Source organism: Vigna radiata, chromosome 10, assembly GCF_000741045.1.
Source record: "Vigna radiata var. radiata cultivar VC1973A chromosome 10, Vradiata_ver6, whole genome shotgun sequence".
NCBI classification, from domain to species: Eukaryota; Viridiplantae; Streptophyta; class Magnoliopsida; order Fabales; family Fabaceae; genus Vigna; species Vigna radiata.
The window spans coordinates 5144687-5161359 of record NC_028360.1 but is presented as its reverse complement, the minus strand read 5'-3'; the positions used below and the strand labels follow the sequence as shown (position 1 = coordinate 5161359).

The window sequence follows — 16673 nt, the reverse complement described above, 5'->3', positions numbered from 1 at the left end:
CTGACATTGCACATGCTACTCAGACGAACTTCGAATCGAGATCTATTGAGTATGGGATACATAGTATGTGATTTTTTAAAAGAAAATAAGTATATTTTTATTTTTATTTATCCGTCCAATTTATTTTTAATAAATAAATTTATCCTTAATTTTTTAAAAGGAGATTAGTCTAAGGTATTTTTTAAAATTTAAATAAACCGGTTATGTTTTTTAAGTTTCTTATTTTCTCAAAATTGATTGACCTTTATTTTTAATGTAATAATTATAATTTTATTTTATTTATTATTTAAATAAATACTTACTCTAAAATATTTTTTATTAATTGTATAGAATTTATGTGTGAGAATACATATTGACTCATGGGGGCATTGCTAGCCATAAACTTATTAGGTGATTCTATTATTCATCATCAATGAATGGTGCATACTAATTTGGATTCTTGCACATTAAGAGTTAGAGCATCTTCTTTGTCAGCATTTGTCATTGGTTGAGATTTTTCATAATTTTTTTTTTCGTTTTTCATTTTAGTAGTCTCATAATAATAAGATTTTGAGAAAAATATTTAAATTACAAATAAAATGAAAATGAATTGGAAAGAGAACTTTTTAACTTAGTTAAAGATGTGGTTGACATAAAATTACCAGTTTCCATAACAAAAAAATATAACAATAATAAAATAGTATTTATAAAATACAAATGGAACACTTTTTTAATATTTTTTTAACAATTTTTTACTTGTACCAAATTTTAGAAACTGAAACTACGTAATGTTATTAAAAATTATCAAAATCTTTCTTAATTATATTTAACACTATCACATTTACAAAATTTAAATATAGTACATATTATTTAAAACGTACAGCATTTAAGTTATTTCAATTTAAAAATAATTTGAATCATAATTAGGCAATTACAAAAATACTTTTAAATAGTAAGACAAATAATGCCTGGTAACGAAAGTACATGAGCACGTTTAGGTGCAAAGGGGAGACAAGTGAATCGCACTTTTTGGTCAGTTGTGTTTTTATTCTGGGTTATAAATATGACGGTAATTATTTGTTTTCAATACTAAATATTTCTTTAAATTACATATTTAATAAAGTTAAAAGATTAAATTGTAACATAGTTTAAAAATAGATTAAAATCAAAATTACCTCAAAATATAAGAATTAAAAATATATTTAACCCATAAAAATATGCAATTTTACTTTTGTTTTTATGTTTACTATTTTAGTTGATACTTAAATATATTTTGTCTCAAATTATTTTTCTGGTAGCCATTTTTATGTTTTTTGTTTTATATATGGTTATGTATTTTACTACACAATAGGAAAGAAATAATGCATGAAACTCTTGACCACTGTTAACTGTTCGATACATATTTTAATATATTGACACGTGGCTAATTTATCAAGTATTTAGTTATATGAAAAAATAAATTATTTAATATTCAAGTGGTACTTGTTTTCTGATTTGGTTGAAGGTAGCGGTTAAATTATTATTTGATTGGTTTGATGGAGAAAAAATTGAACAGAAAAAGAATATATATATATATATATATATATATATATATATTATTATTATTATTATTTGTCCTCTCTTTTTTGTTATTTTCTCGTCAAAAGCAACACAACATATTGTGACAGCGAAAGGTTAGTAGCTAGATTGCTGTTTGTGGCAGGTGAAGTTGTGGCTGTGGCTTAAGTCCAAAGATTTGTAGGTGTTCCTTGGGAATGAGCATTGGTAGGGTTAAGTGAATCCAAATGAAAAATATAGTATAGATTAATAGTTTAAATTTTATATATCATTTTTTTTATTTGTGTTAAGAAAATAGAAGTTATAAGTTAATTTACACTGATTATTTAAGTTATTGATTTATATTAGATCAACATTTTTTATTAAAAAATTTTATTTTAATTGTGAATAAATAATATATATATATATATATATATATTTAAAAATTCATGATTTTAATAATTGTTTTTAAAATGAATTCTAATCATATGTAGTTTAATATTAAATTTTTTTAATAAAAATAATATATCAAAAATAAAATTTAAAATATATTTATGAGTGTATAAATTTTATAATATTAATTTTAGATTAAATTGAGTAACCATAAAATTATAATTTATTATCTAAATTTGATTATTGTTATGCATTTTATTAACTTTCTTTAGTTATGTTTTTATAAGTAAATATTAAACAATTTTAGTTTTAGTTTTTTCTTTTCTGCTTTATCTAGATTTTTATCTTTTTCAAAGTAAAATGAATTATTAATGATTAACGATATTAGTGTTTGTTTTGAGAATATTACGTCATTTTTAAGATATGAAAAAATAGGAGATATAATTTTGGTGGGTTTAGATATTTTAAAAAGATATTATTATTATTATTATTATTATTATTATTATTATTATTATTATTATTATTAGATATTGTAAACATTTTATGTAACATTTTAATAAATCTATAACAAAAGCTAAGATTTATTCCCGGAGTTAACATAAATAATAAAAGAGAACAGCGATGAATAAGTAAGTAAAGAGAAAGGAATATGAAATTTCATATAGAATTTAATCCGTACAGGGAAAAATGAAGTCTGATAAAGTTACAAGTTGATACCGAACGGTCAAGGGTTCAACTACAGTCCGAACGATACACAACAGAAGAGCTAAACCGAAATGATAATACAAAATGTTAAATATACTCATAAATACCGAACGGTTAACTAAGCAATAAAGCTATCTACAACCTTCTGACCGGACAGTCCTACATTGTCTTCAAGCCGAACGACTTGTAAGACTTCCTCCAAGGAATCTTCATGATCACCCTCTGCTCACATCCATTGGATGATCATTGCAGTGAAGAGAACAACCGAACGGTTAAGACCGAACGACAAACATAGACAAGACAGGAAAATAAGGGTAAGCTTATGCAATTTAATTAATCCGACTCACATACAATTTTTAACATCAAAGTAATACAATCACAATAATATCTCCATCATGAAATCATTATACAAGAGTAACAATAAAACCGAACGGTAAACATAATCATGACCGACCACTTTGACACTGTCCAAACTATAAGAATATGTAGCTATGGTCGTTCTTGCACCCGTGGGTGGTAATCTGGAATGAACCATCAGTATTATCGCAGCATGGATAACCCTTGAGCTTGCCACACGAGGTTAGCCCGTTAAAACACCTTAGGTCAAGGCTGTACACACCGCCCAGGCTAGAGCCTCCTACCATTCTCACCACATGCATCACTCGCGCTAGTGAGCATTAGAATATCAGGATGAACACCAATACAAAGCTGATCATATTCTTACTTCACCAATTAATATCAATCAAACATAATGTATGAACAATGTGTGGTGTAGTAGCTGGCATAACTCATCAACTGCCACCCGAGGTTAGTCCTACAACGATCATTTGGTCTTATGACCGCGGACCTCCTGCCATTCCCACGCATGAATGACCTCTCTCTACATGAGAAAGCGTCATCACGGAATATCAGGAACAAAACGACAGTAGAGTCTAACCATGTTCATACTTTACAAATCATCACAAATTATGAGACATTCCTCCCTTGGAATTCTCTTAACCAAATTTAACCAATTTAAAAGAGTACATACTATCACATTCAGAAGAATAGAAACTATTAAGGGAAAATGACCGAATGGTCTAACACTGAGGGGAAATTGATTATCAAAGAAAACTTTAGTGAATGACCGAACGTTTTTGGAGTAAAAGAGTTCTCTTCAATAGATCGAGTGTCAGTACAAGACCGAACACTCTTTGGGAAGCAAGTGTTAGTATAAGACCGAGCACTTTTCCAAATAAAATATTATAAACTGAACACTTCACAAATCAAGTGCTAGTATGAGACCGAGCACTAACATGACCGAAGGCTAGTCTATGATCGAGCACTTCAAGACCGAGTACTTGGTGTAAGACAAAACACATTAAATCGTAGCAATATTTGTTTATGACCGAACATCTCATAAAACCGAGCACTAGATCTATGACCGAGTGCTCCACATGACTGAACGTTCTTTGGATTAGTAATAAAAATATGAAACCAAATGCTTCATAAGTTAAGTACCAGTCTAAGACTGAGCACTTGTATGACCGAATGCTTGGTTTATGACTGAACATTCTTAAGATGAATGAAATCGAATACTTCATTAGCTAAGTGTCAGTCTAAGACCGAGCACTTGGGTGACCGAATGCTTTGAAACATACGATACCTATTAAAAACCGAAAGGAAAGACTTTTGACTTATTAAAAGGACTAGAGTAATCAAAATAGTAACAATCAGTATGGGCATCGCAAGACTGATCGGTCAAGACTGAACGGTTTAGGGGAGGACCAAACGATCCTAATGACCTTCGATCACAGCAACATACAACAATTCATCACACCATTAAAATCATCAACATACACACATTAAATCATGCATTCAATCATACAAAAGAAATCATAATTAAATCTTATAAGCTTCCCTTACCTCTATTTCCAATTATACTTCTAGGGTTCTTGACAACAGCTACTTCTAAGTTTTCCAAGGTCCAAGGTCTAATTACACGAAATTTGGATTCAAAGATATGGCTTAATAATCACATGCAAGCTTAAAGGGTGCATGCATGCAAGAATACGAAGAGGCTTCAAAAGTCAGAAACACTTACCGGTTCAGAACGGAAATCTGATCGGTGCAAATGAAAGCTCTTGTCTTCGGGAAGAATTAATCTGAAAGGAGGTATATGATCGAAGCAAGAGGATGCTCAGAAATCTAGAGAGAAGTTCTAAGGTTTTAGAGAGAAGGAGGAGAAATAAGTTTGCTGAAGGTTGAAGATGAAGAGGTGCCTGTAGTGGAATAAATGTCAGATTTAAAATCCCAACTTTTATACCTCCTTCAAAAACGAATGGTCGAATCCCATGCCGCCACCTGTTTCCACTTTCTGAGTCCAACACTCCTTGTACTGCCACGTGGAATCCATTATCTGCACATTCCCACCTTCCCTACTGCCACATGATTCTCGAAGAAGGGGAATTTAATGAAGAAGGACATCTTGTCTCACACTACCATGGGGAATCTGGAAGGGTGTGACACTTGTCCTCCACTTAAAAGGGAAATTAATGGGGTGTGACATTTTAAATGGTATATTGAGATATTATTACATATAATGAGATATTATGGTTAGACAATAATAATATATATTATTGATAGACTCATTATAATAAATTAGAATAAAATGTATTATTATAAGTGAGAAAATATTAGAGATAGAGTTGGGTGGATTCATAAATATTAAGATATAGAGAAAAGGGTTGTGTTTAGAAACCCTAGAAACTCTAAATCAAAGAGAGAAAACAAAGGAAGAAAGGAGATGGACGTTTTGGGAGAAGAAGACAGAGAGAGAGATAGCGACGTTAAACTCTTACTGTAAAGGAAGACTGTTGGTGTTTTCGGGTTGTAGATAAAGCCTTATAATTGGCTAAGATATGGGGAAGCTTACATTTGTTTGTTTATTGTTGTATGTTTTATGTGTTCTTGGTTATTTTGGATTGATAATCCTTGTTGATACATGTTTATTTGATTATGATTATGATTATATGTTGCTATTGTTGGCAAGGGTTTGTGTATGCATGGGCATAGGGTTTATGTAATATTTATGTTGGGTTTTCCCTATGAATGTATGTATGTTTTGTTGGGTCATCCCAATAGAGGGTTTGCTGCTAAGGGAGAACAAAATTACGATGTTTTGAGGTTTCCATGCAAATATATGTTGTAAGTGTTGGGTTATTGGGATCTCTTCCTATATGGAGAATAGGCCAAATAATGTGGATCATTATGTCTAAATTTGTTTTAGTGGAGATGTGTTAGATTAGTAGGTCACATTAGAACCTACACTAGTGTTTTCATTGTTGTGATGTCGTACATCGTTGGATTGGACTGATTTTTGGACAGTGGGTTCTAGACGAATGGTTATTTATTATGACCGTTCAGATCATCAATCAGAGTCTAATTAGGGAGAAAAGAACCTAAACGGAAAGAGGAAATTATTCTCACATAACACAAAACCTGCACTGGTGTTTTCGCCGTTCTGAAGTCGTTCACCGTTGGATCAGACTGATTTTTGGACAGTGGGTTCCAAATGTAATGCTCTTCATTATGACCGCTTATATCGTCAATCAGAGGTCCAGTTTGGAGAAAACAACCTCGCATCAGCAACTATGTTTTAAAGAATTTTCATCTTCTTGGTTCTCATTTGTAAGTATAATGCTTAGTGATTTGGTTGATTGAAAACCCCATTTGGTGTTTTTACTGAAGACTCTTATTGGGGGTATAACATGTCAATGATTGGATCTATATGATTCAAGGGATGTATTATATATGGTTCAGTATGTTTACATGGGTATGTGATGCTTGAATGAATGTATGATGTGTTAACTATGTTTCCACATGATCTAGGGTTGATGTATGTATTTTTTAATGCTTGAATCATGTCTAGGGTGTGTTTCAATTTGACAATGATCGATTATCATTAGTTATAATCGATTATCTACACAGTTCTTTTGAGTATGGTTTAAGGAATAATCAATTATCTGGGATGATAATCGATTATCCATTCTTGCGTGATATTGTTCAAGAGTAGGAAGTTATCTAGTGTGCTGGCAGTGATACCCTTAAAGTTAGAATCTCTCTTTCAATTGTGTGAGGCAGGCGAAAAGGATGGTGTTAAGTCCCTGACAAGTGTACCAGATCGTTATCAAGTAATATAAAATGGGTAAGTCCAAGTATCGTTTCCCAAAGGACTCTTAGACCTTACTTTTCATGTAAATCAATTGCATAAGACTTGAGAAGAAATTAATTTTGGGTTTTGAATGCAAAAACAAAAGTAAACATGTAAATGCAGTGAATCAATTGGCTAAAGAAACTATGAATGAATGGAGTTATTGGGGTTTACAATTTCATCTTATCCACCCTCTTATATCTACTCTTCTTATCTAATTCGCTTATTTATCAAAATGTCATGCAAACTTTCTTGGTCTACCCTTAACCCAATTCCTTGGCGAAATAAGCCTATTACTAATTACCGGCTTGCTATCCCTAGCCTCCCCTAGCAATTAATAATGCATGATAAACAGAAGCAAAATACAATTGATCGTCCTACCCCTATGCCTAGGCGGTATTACCATAATCAAGGAATTCCCCTCAGTTCATGACATTACTATACGTTCCCGTATTAATAAAGACAAACAACATTTACCAAATGAGTTAAACGATAAAAGCATTAAGCAAAGGTGAAGAACCCAACAATTGATAAAGATAAGCATATGCAAGCATATAAAGAAGATAAGAATTTTNNTATAAGAGAGTTTCAAAAGATTACATTGTTCCCCAACAACCTAGGGTTTAGTTCACCATAATAATGGTGAATCTAGATGAAATATAATGGAAGAATGGAAGAAATAATCCTAAACTTGGTAGATTGAAGCCTAAGAATCCAAGGAACCTCCTCCAAGGTGTGTGGAACAACTTTGGACGTTTCTCTCTGCCAAATGATTGTGTTTTGATTCGCACTGAGGCTATATATAAGCCAAAAAGATAACAGAAAGATTACAGAATCTAGCTAATAAAAATAGACAACCGCCCAAACGCCTTAGTAAACCGCTCAACGGTTTCCCCTTTATCCGTTGGACCGCTCAGCGGTCAGTTTTGCCGCTGAGCGGTTTCCCTCTAATCGCTCTGGACGCTCAGCGACTCACTTGACCCTTCTTTTCATCCTTTTTCTTTCACTTTCATGGGTCTAAGTCCACCTTACTTCACTTCCATCTTCAATTCACCTTAAAACCCTGCAAAACAAAGTAAAAACAGGCATAATATCTCTAAAACCAACTTTTGACTCTTTCATGACTCAACTAAGTGTTTTACTTGATTTTAAGCTCATTCTAGGTCATAAAGGGTGTGTTTTGATATCAATTTTAAGTATGAAAATAATGATTTTTAGACCGTTATCAGATGGGTTACAAGAACAACAGTAATGACTTTACGTGATCATTGGTTAGCTTAGTGAGAGAGTCACAATATTGAACCAACCATGTGGCGTGATGGTGGGTATGTTTTAAGCATGGTTTTCTGGCTATACTTAGTTAATTCAGGGTTGTAACTTTCCTCTATCGATGGGGTAGAAAGGTAGTCACCTTTCCTCTTATGAGGGGGTAGAAAAGTAGTCACCTTTCCTCTTGCGAGGTGGTAGAAAGGTGAATCTCTTTGCTTTTAAAGGGCGGTGGAATAGATGGGTCTCTTCGTCCATGATGGGCATTGGAAGGGACTGAGATTCGAAGGTTGCCTTTTGATCGAGGTCATATCCAAATCAAATTAAGTTCTCAATTAAGTGCAGTATAATACTAGGAAGTGATAGAAGCAACCTCCACGTCTGAGATGGAAGAATCTCCTCGGTCAGGTGTGGCAGCGGAAATGGAGAATGATGTAGTGGATGAAACGCACAGAAGGTGTTTGATAAAATGTTTGGTAGTGTTTAAAAGATGATGCAGTGAAGAAACTAGCTCAGATGGCTTTCCTAGAGGGAAAGGAGATAGAGGAGGCTTTTGCTAAAGCAAACAAAGTATGAACTCGAATGATTAAGGCAGCTAGAAGAATTTCAACAGCATAACACTAATTCTCATTCAAGTTCCATTTACAATGGACGGAAGCGTTCTTTTATGGAAGAAACAAGGCTCAATGGCGTCTAAGAGAAGCTACTGAAATCACACTAGCATGTGCGAAAAACTTTGGCTGAACATGGAAAGCATGTAACATGAGTATAACATTTAACACGTGTTAAATGCTTTACTTGTTGAACGAGCCAACCAGGGTTTGAGCTGGGCGCTTCTTCCATCCGCAAGGAATTCCTACTTCATGTTGCTTGCTGTCTTTAATCAATAAAATCCACCTTCCTTGGTCTCCTACTTGCTTCCTTATTCTCACCTTAAGTGATCTACAAAACAATGAAAGATATTTAGTGTTTTGAGAAGAATATGCTAAGACTTATAAGGAAAAAATTAAGTTTTTATTCAACTTCCCTTTCATAGTCTTGGTGTAGTTGATACTTCTTTGGATGGGATGTACCTAAAAGGGCTTACCATCAGGTCGTCTCTCAAGGACAAATGTGGTTCAGGAATTAGGTCAAACACTTAGTTGGGGGGGGGGTTATGAAGAGATTTGTGTACTGAAATAAGCTACTAAACCCTAGATTCAAACACAGATTTAAAACGGTTGATCACTAGCTCAATTACATTCTTCCAATAACAGATTTACCAACAACACAAGCTAACCAACTAAGCGAAGACTAACAATGTTTCCATAATACCGAACTAAGCGAACGCAACATACCTATTCCATCTAATGTATTGCATACAGATTCGTCAAATAAGTGGAGATTCAATCACCAATTGGGCAACTAAGCGTATACCCATTTCAAGAACACAATCGGATTTAATAGAATGCCAAGCCAGAGCAGCAAAAACACAATTACAGTCCAGAAATCTCAAAGAATGATGTAATTTCGCTAATGACCAACCGAGCACACCTAAGCTAACATTAACATGAAATTGCAGCTACAAAACAAAAAGAAATTCAACATTAAATCTGCTACGAAAATACACAAAACAAAAACGCAATAGAACTTGCAAAAAAATTAGGGAAAACCAAATTGGGGGAAAACGAAACTTAAAGTGTAGAACTGGAATACAAAAACGTAAATGGATTGAAATACGAAATTGGAAATGGAACCCAAAACAATAAAACGAAACAACAAGCAATGAGAGAAACAAAAATGGAGAATAAAGCAAGAATGGAAAACGAAAATGGAATTACACATAAAAATAAGATTCATTACAAGAAAAAGGAAAACAAAAGCAAACCTAAAACCCCCAAAGGGGGGTGGTGGAAAACGTCCCAATAGCTAAAACCTTAGGGGGAAAAATGTAAAATGAGGGAAGGAGAGGGGTTTCAAATCTGATTTAGGGTTTTATAAACCCTAATTATGAAAATGCCCTTCCTATATAGGCTTCTACAAAATAAATATGACTTAAAATTGAGCCCAAAGTCATAAAGTTTGACCCAATTACATTATAAATGAATTCAAAATGAAATTAAATTATAATGTTGATGTGACCACGCTTTTGAAGTCCAAAAATATGTTTCTAAAATTGACCTGCAAATAATAATTGGAGTAATTAAGTTCAAACAATTCAAATTAGTTAAAATAAGAATTAATAGTTTAATTAAGCCCAAATAGTGAAAATGAGACAATAATGGAGAATTAAACATAATTCATTAACACAATTTGGTTTGAAAAGTTAAGTGAGTAGTACAAAATAATGATTCATCAAAATAGACCACACTTAGTCTTTTGCACTCCTTGGCAAAATTAAGACGCAGAATAAAGAACAATTCAAAAGACATCAAGAGCATGACACAACATCCAGACATAGAAACAAAAGGACATACAAGACATCAAACAAATTTACACAATTCTCAATGAAAACTGGAAAGAGAAAAGGAGTAGACAACATCCAACACACAGATAGTCAAAGAAAGTAAATACTCATGGAAGATATCCAAGCAATTTAAAGCATGGCAAAATAATCAATCAGCTCAAGAGGTGAATCAAAAGCAACAGAACCTCACAAATGCACTGTCACTGTATCTCTCAAGTGTCTAGGGTAAAAAATGTCATCTCAATGCACTCAATAAAGCAAACAACAAACAAACTTAGCAAACCTCTAATATCAACACTCAAAACATATGCATGTTCAAATCAAAAGTACTTTTATGGCTGTAATGGGGCCAATGACAAGAGAGGATAATGTATGGATGAGAGGCTACAAACCAAAAGAAATAAAGGAGCAATGCGGAACAAGTGAAAACACAACCAAATTACACCCAAAACTTCTAATTCAATCCACTTCTTGACTCCTTTATTCATAATTTTTTTTATTTTTCTGATTTTTTCTATTTTTGTGATTTTTTTCTATCTTTTCTTGTCTTGTCTCTTTTCTTTTCTCTCTTTTTTTTAGGACACAAGATGCACAACATATTTACAAAAGCAAAACAAGAATAGGAACCAAATAGCCTATTCATAAGAATCCCCAAGAAGACCACATTTTTCCCCAAAACAATTCCAAAGCTCCAAAATTCCCTGAGGTTAAGGTTGTTACCAATGAGGAGCATTGGTGACTTAAAGATAAGAATTTTGATGATGTTACAAGTGAAGAATATGAAGACCCTTGTTGCTTCAAGTTTAAAAGCATTCTTGTATGTTGGTCCGCAAGGAAAGAGATCAAGAGCCCATAACGTTGAATAAAGACTGAAGACCGAATGGTCAAAAGAAGGATCAGGCTAAACGCAGTTCATGAACGAACTGTCATTATAATTTTAAGGTAGAACACAAGACTGAATGACATACAACAGTTGAAAGCCGAACACTATTAATGGTCGAACATAACTAAAAGGTTGAACGGTCACTATCAATCAACGACCGAACGCAGATGAAGACCGAACACTGTTCATGGCCGAACACAATATGATGGCCGAACACAACTTAAAGACCGAACGATCACTATTAGTGAAAGATTGAACAATATGTAATAGTTGAAGATTGGATAGTGTATATCAGTTCAAGGTTGAACACAACATGAACACAGTTCAAGACTGAACGGACACTCACAAGACCAAACAAAGTTGAACATTGGCCAAACTCAAGTTAAGGACCAAACGATGTTGAACACAGTTGAAGGCTGAACACTACCAAAAGGCTGAATGATGCATAACAATTGAAGATCGAATGATGTCAAACACAAACCGAATAATATTGTGTCCAACTAACACTGCAGAAGAAAATGTTAAGAGTTGGAAAGTTTACAAGTATTGAGCAGAGCGGTGGAGAGCATGACCGAGACCAAGCAATTAGCACCGAACGCTGAAATGCTGTAAGGAGACGAGCCGAACGGTAGAAGGCAATCAGTGTTCAAACCAAACAGTAGAAGGATATTAAGAACTAAAGCCAACTGGTTTGAAATGTTAATATTCAAACTATTCCAAGTCTCGCAGATAATCGATTATCACTTACAATAATCGATTATCATTGGCAGTTGTAATGTGTCTCTTCAGTTTCAGACCAGTAGGCTATATATACCTTTGCCAAACACTTTAGAAAAAAAAAACTTTGCAAATTTGAGAATACAGTGAAAACTGAGGAAGTTCTCAAGTGCTAGTTCTTGCTTTTGTCAAGTTTTGTGAATAGGAGAAGCTCGCGCTTTGTGTGTCAAAGGTCGGAGTGATTCTCTTCAAGTTGGCAAAGTTGTTGCTTCCGATTCGTTTGTTGAAGGATGGTTCATGCTGCACTCTTCCGGTTTGTCTGTTGAAGGAAAGTGCTCACTGTCTGCTTCTGGTTCGCTTGTCGAAGCAAGTTCCCTTTTGGTTTGTTCGTCGAAGGAAGGTTTTATCTTTCTATTTACATTCACTATTCTGTAATTTGTAAAACTGATTTTAGTGAAACTGTTAATCACTCTTTATAGTAACTAACAAGTGGATATAGAATCTTTTGATTCGAACCAATATAAATGTCCTTTGTGTGAATTTTTCTACTTCCTACACTCTTTACATTTTCTGCACATCAACTGTTTGATAAAACGTTTGTAAGAAAATTAAAGGAACCATTTTTAAAATTGACCGAACTCTGAGTTTTATTTCCCTTGTGCAAAACCGGTACCGATTGTTTTCTAACAAAGGTAACCATGGTTTTTCACTTAAGGATAATTAATGAGCTTGAAAACAAAGAATAGGAGAAAGCATAGGCTCAACAAAGGTTATCAAATGATCAAAACAAGATAAGCTTATTTGGCTAGAGAGACTCAAGAACAAAATTTCCTTTATCACTTCCAAACATGCATATGAATCAAGAATCATCAAAAAGAGTCAAGCCAAGGCATCCGTGCAAGCAATCAAGAGATATAAAACACACAAGAAAGAACATGAAGTGACTCATTCTCACACAGGGTATTTTTGTCACAATTAAATCAGCCTCTCAAACGTCATAATCATCTTGTAGTTAGAGAAATACAAGGATTTCAAACTAATCAGTATCAATCAAGTGAAGTGAAGGATGAGTCTACAACCTAAAAAAACTCCAAAAAGCAAGAGAAATATGCAAAGCTATACACAAGACACAACAAAAATGACCTAGAAAATAAAAAACTTACAAAGAAAACAAAAACTACAAAGAAAAATAAAAAACAACGGCGACAAAATTTGATCGAGGTCGTACTCGAATCAAATTTATGGCTTAATTAAGTGTAGTATAATACTAGGAAGTGACTCCTAGGTCGTCTCTCAAGGACCGAATGTAGTTCAGGAGTTAGGTCAAGCACTTGGTGGAGGGAATGAGGGGTTTGTGAGGAGACTTATGAACTGAAATAAACTACTAAACCACAGAATCAAACACAGATTTAAAACGGTTGATCACTAGCTCAATTACATGCTTCCAATCACAGATTAACCAACAACACACTACTCTAACCCCTAATCCAACACAAGCTAACCAACTAAGCGAAGATTAACCATGTTTTCATAATTATGAACTAAGCGAACGCAACACACCAATTCCATCTAATGTATTCCATATAGATTGATTAATCACTAATAGGGTAACTAAGCATATACCCATTCTAACAACACAACCAGATTTAGTAGCATGTCAAGCGAGAGCAATAGAAACACAATTACAATCCAGAAATCTCAAAGAATGATGTAATTTTGCTAATTTCCAACCAAGCACACCTAACCTAACATTAACATGAAATCACAACAATAAAACGAAAAGCAATTCAACATTAAATCTGCTACGAAAATGAACAAAACAAAAACATAATAGAACTTGCAAACGAAATTAGGGAAAACCAAATTAAGGGAAAAGAAACTTAAAGTGTAGAACTGGAATACAAAAACGTAAATGGATTGAAATGCGAAATTGGAATTGGAACCCAAAACAATAAAATGAAACAACAACTAATGAGAGAAACGAAAATGGAGAATATAGAAAGAATGGAAAATGAAAATGGAATGTCACATAAAAAAGAGATTCATTACAAGAAAAGGAAAAACGAAAGCAAACCTAAAGGGGGAGGTGTAAGACCCGAAATAAATACAATAAACTATTTTATTTTCTCTCAAGAGAGAGTTTTTTCAAATAAAGATGAATCTTATAAAATTTAATATTTCTGTTGAAATTATAATTAGTAAATTTTATTCACTAATTTAAAGTTTTCTTTTATATATATATTTATGGATAAAGAGGAATTTAAATACAAAATTGAATCTCACTACCTTGGAGAGAGTATCTGATTGTTGTATAATAATTAGTTCAACCATATTATATTAGAACCGTTGCAAGAGATAATAAAGAAATTAAACGAAAGATAGACTTTTACTTTGGAATACCCAAAGCTATACTACTTTGTCAGTAACGTTTCATTATAAAATATTAATGTGATAATTTTCGGTCTCAATTAAATTTATTCTTTTAACCATTCTATATTATATTATATGTATTATTGCCATCGATTTCTCGTTCTTATCTCTTAAGATGTATAATTTTTTTTTTCGTAACACATAATCTTCTCCTTTTTCATTTCTACCCTAGCGTATGTAATAATTTGATTTCATACAATAAAACTTATACACTGTAAAGAAATGAAACAAAACATACACAAAATTTGGAAATAATTGCGGAAACAAGGAATAAAAATTATAGAATTTTGTTACTTCTTGATTATAATCGTCCAAACTATCAGCTTTCTAGCTTAATGAAAAAAAAAAAAACAATCAAAAATATAGAAAAGTATACGTGAGAATAATCAGAAAATTTTATGAACGTCTCAGAGAGACATAGATCCTTCAAAAAAGTAGCAATAGAGCAAGAGAGGTAGCAAAGCTTTATAGACTGAGAAAGGGGAGTTAACCTTTTCTTTGGCTGAATTATATACATACCTTGATATATTTGATCGGGATAATAGTTTGATGCGAGACTGTCGTTGATTTTTTGCTTGTAGTCTTGTTTCGTAAAATCTTTGTTGAGCTAGATGATGTCGATTGAATGGGCATTCAGAGCGGTATTGGTTCGGGTTTGGGAAGGAAGTGAAACTTGGGTAGTAAACATATGAATGTTTGTGACTTCTCTTTGAATAAAACTGTGATATAGAATGAAGTCTGACAGCTTAAACTAAGAAGAGAAAACAAAGTATATTTCTTATATAATTTTTGAAGGAACCATATAGCTGACAGCAGATGAATTATAATTATGTATTCAAAATGGTTTTATTTTATTATTTTATTTTATCATTTTAATTGAAAACTATATTACCATTGTCTCGGGAAGTCTCCACCGATTGGATGTTTCTTTCTATAAACTGCATAAAATGGTAGGTACATGAAATTATTTTTTTAGATTTGATCATATCTTGCTGTTGTTTATCTTTAACTTATTCTCCTTTCAAATCACTTTTACTCGTACCATGCGTGAGACAGTCAGCCATGCCTTGAGAATATGACCATGTTTACTTTTATATTTAAAGTTTAAATTAAAGTTTATGCAAATATATATATATATATATATATATATATATATATATATATATATATATATATATATATATATAATAAAAACCATACGTAGTAGTGTAGAAATTTTGGCACGTACAAGCTATATCTTTAATCATTAAAGGTTGATAATTTTTGCAAGTGGGCGGTATGTGTAAATAAAAAAAAATTTAATAATTTAAGAAATTAATTACAATTAATAAAAGTTATAATTATACTAGATATGTTTTCTATTGAACTTTATGTAAATTTTCACATATTTGAGCATAACAGTATATAATTGGAGAATTTATATTTTATCTCGGTAGTTAAAAAAAATATTTCCTTTTGTTTATGTAAGGTGATAGGTGGATTCGAGTCCTGTCACATTTCTCTTTTAAGAGGGTGCAGATATCTCGCCAAAGATTTTTGACTTGTGCTGAGTATTGTGCTTGGTGAATGGATGTTACTCACCAATGTTTTTACTCGTAAGTCTTTATAGAACCAGGGAGATATGTCCAAAAGTGGTGTGCATAGGATGACTCTTATCCGAGGTCCATATGAGGGACTGGTTTTGTTATATGTGTGTGAACAAGAAGAACCGAGGTAAATCCAATTATTTCCAGTGAGAGATGAGAGATAATATGATCTTATTAATACATTAATAATATTATTAAATGTTCAAAGTGCGTAAGTAAATTTATCTGTAACTTATGTTTTTTTTTTTTTTTTGTATTCGGTTAGCTCACCCTACTTGTGTGTCTACGATGATCGTATAACGTGTGTCGTTATACGGGAGTAGATGATGTTTCAGGTAAAACTGAAGACGTTTAGTGTGAGGATGCGTTGGGAAAACACTCTTTGGGACTTTTAAATATGTATTTTAAATTATGAAACATTGTGGTTTGTAATTTTAATCTACTTATAAGATTTGGTTTGTAATCTAATAATTACTTTTGAAAACTTTGACGTTCTCATTGTATAATATTAATAAATGTGTGGTTTTAAATGTAAAAGTA

At 32.6% G+C, this 16673-nt stretch overlaps 1 long non-coding RNA gene across 1 annotated transcript; it reads right to left on the bottom strand.

Moving 5' to 3' along the window:
- Nucleotides 1-8673: 8673 nt before the first annotated feature.
- LOC111242607 lies at nt 8674-15330 on the bottom strand. The gene is made up of 2 exons (XR_002669824.1): nt 15067-15330; nt 8674-9013 (listed from the first exon to the last, which is right to left on the bottom strand). It is a non-coding gene; the product is annotated as an uncharacterized LOC111242607 (long non-coding RNA).
- Between the last annotated feature and the right edge of the window lie 1343 nt (nt 15331-16673).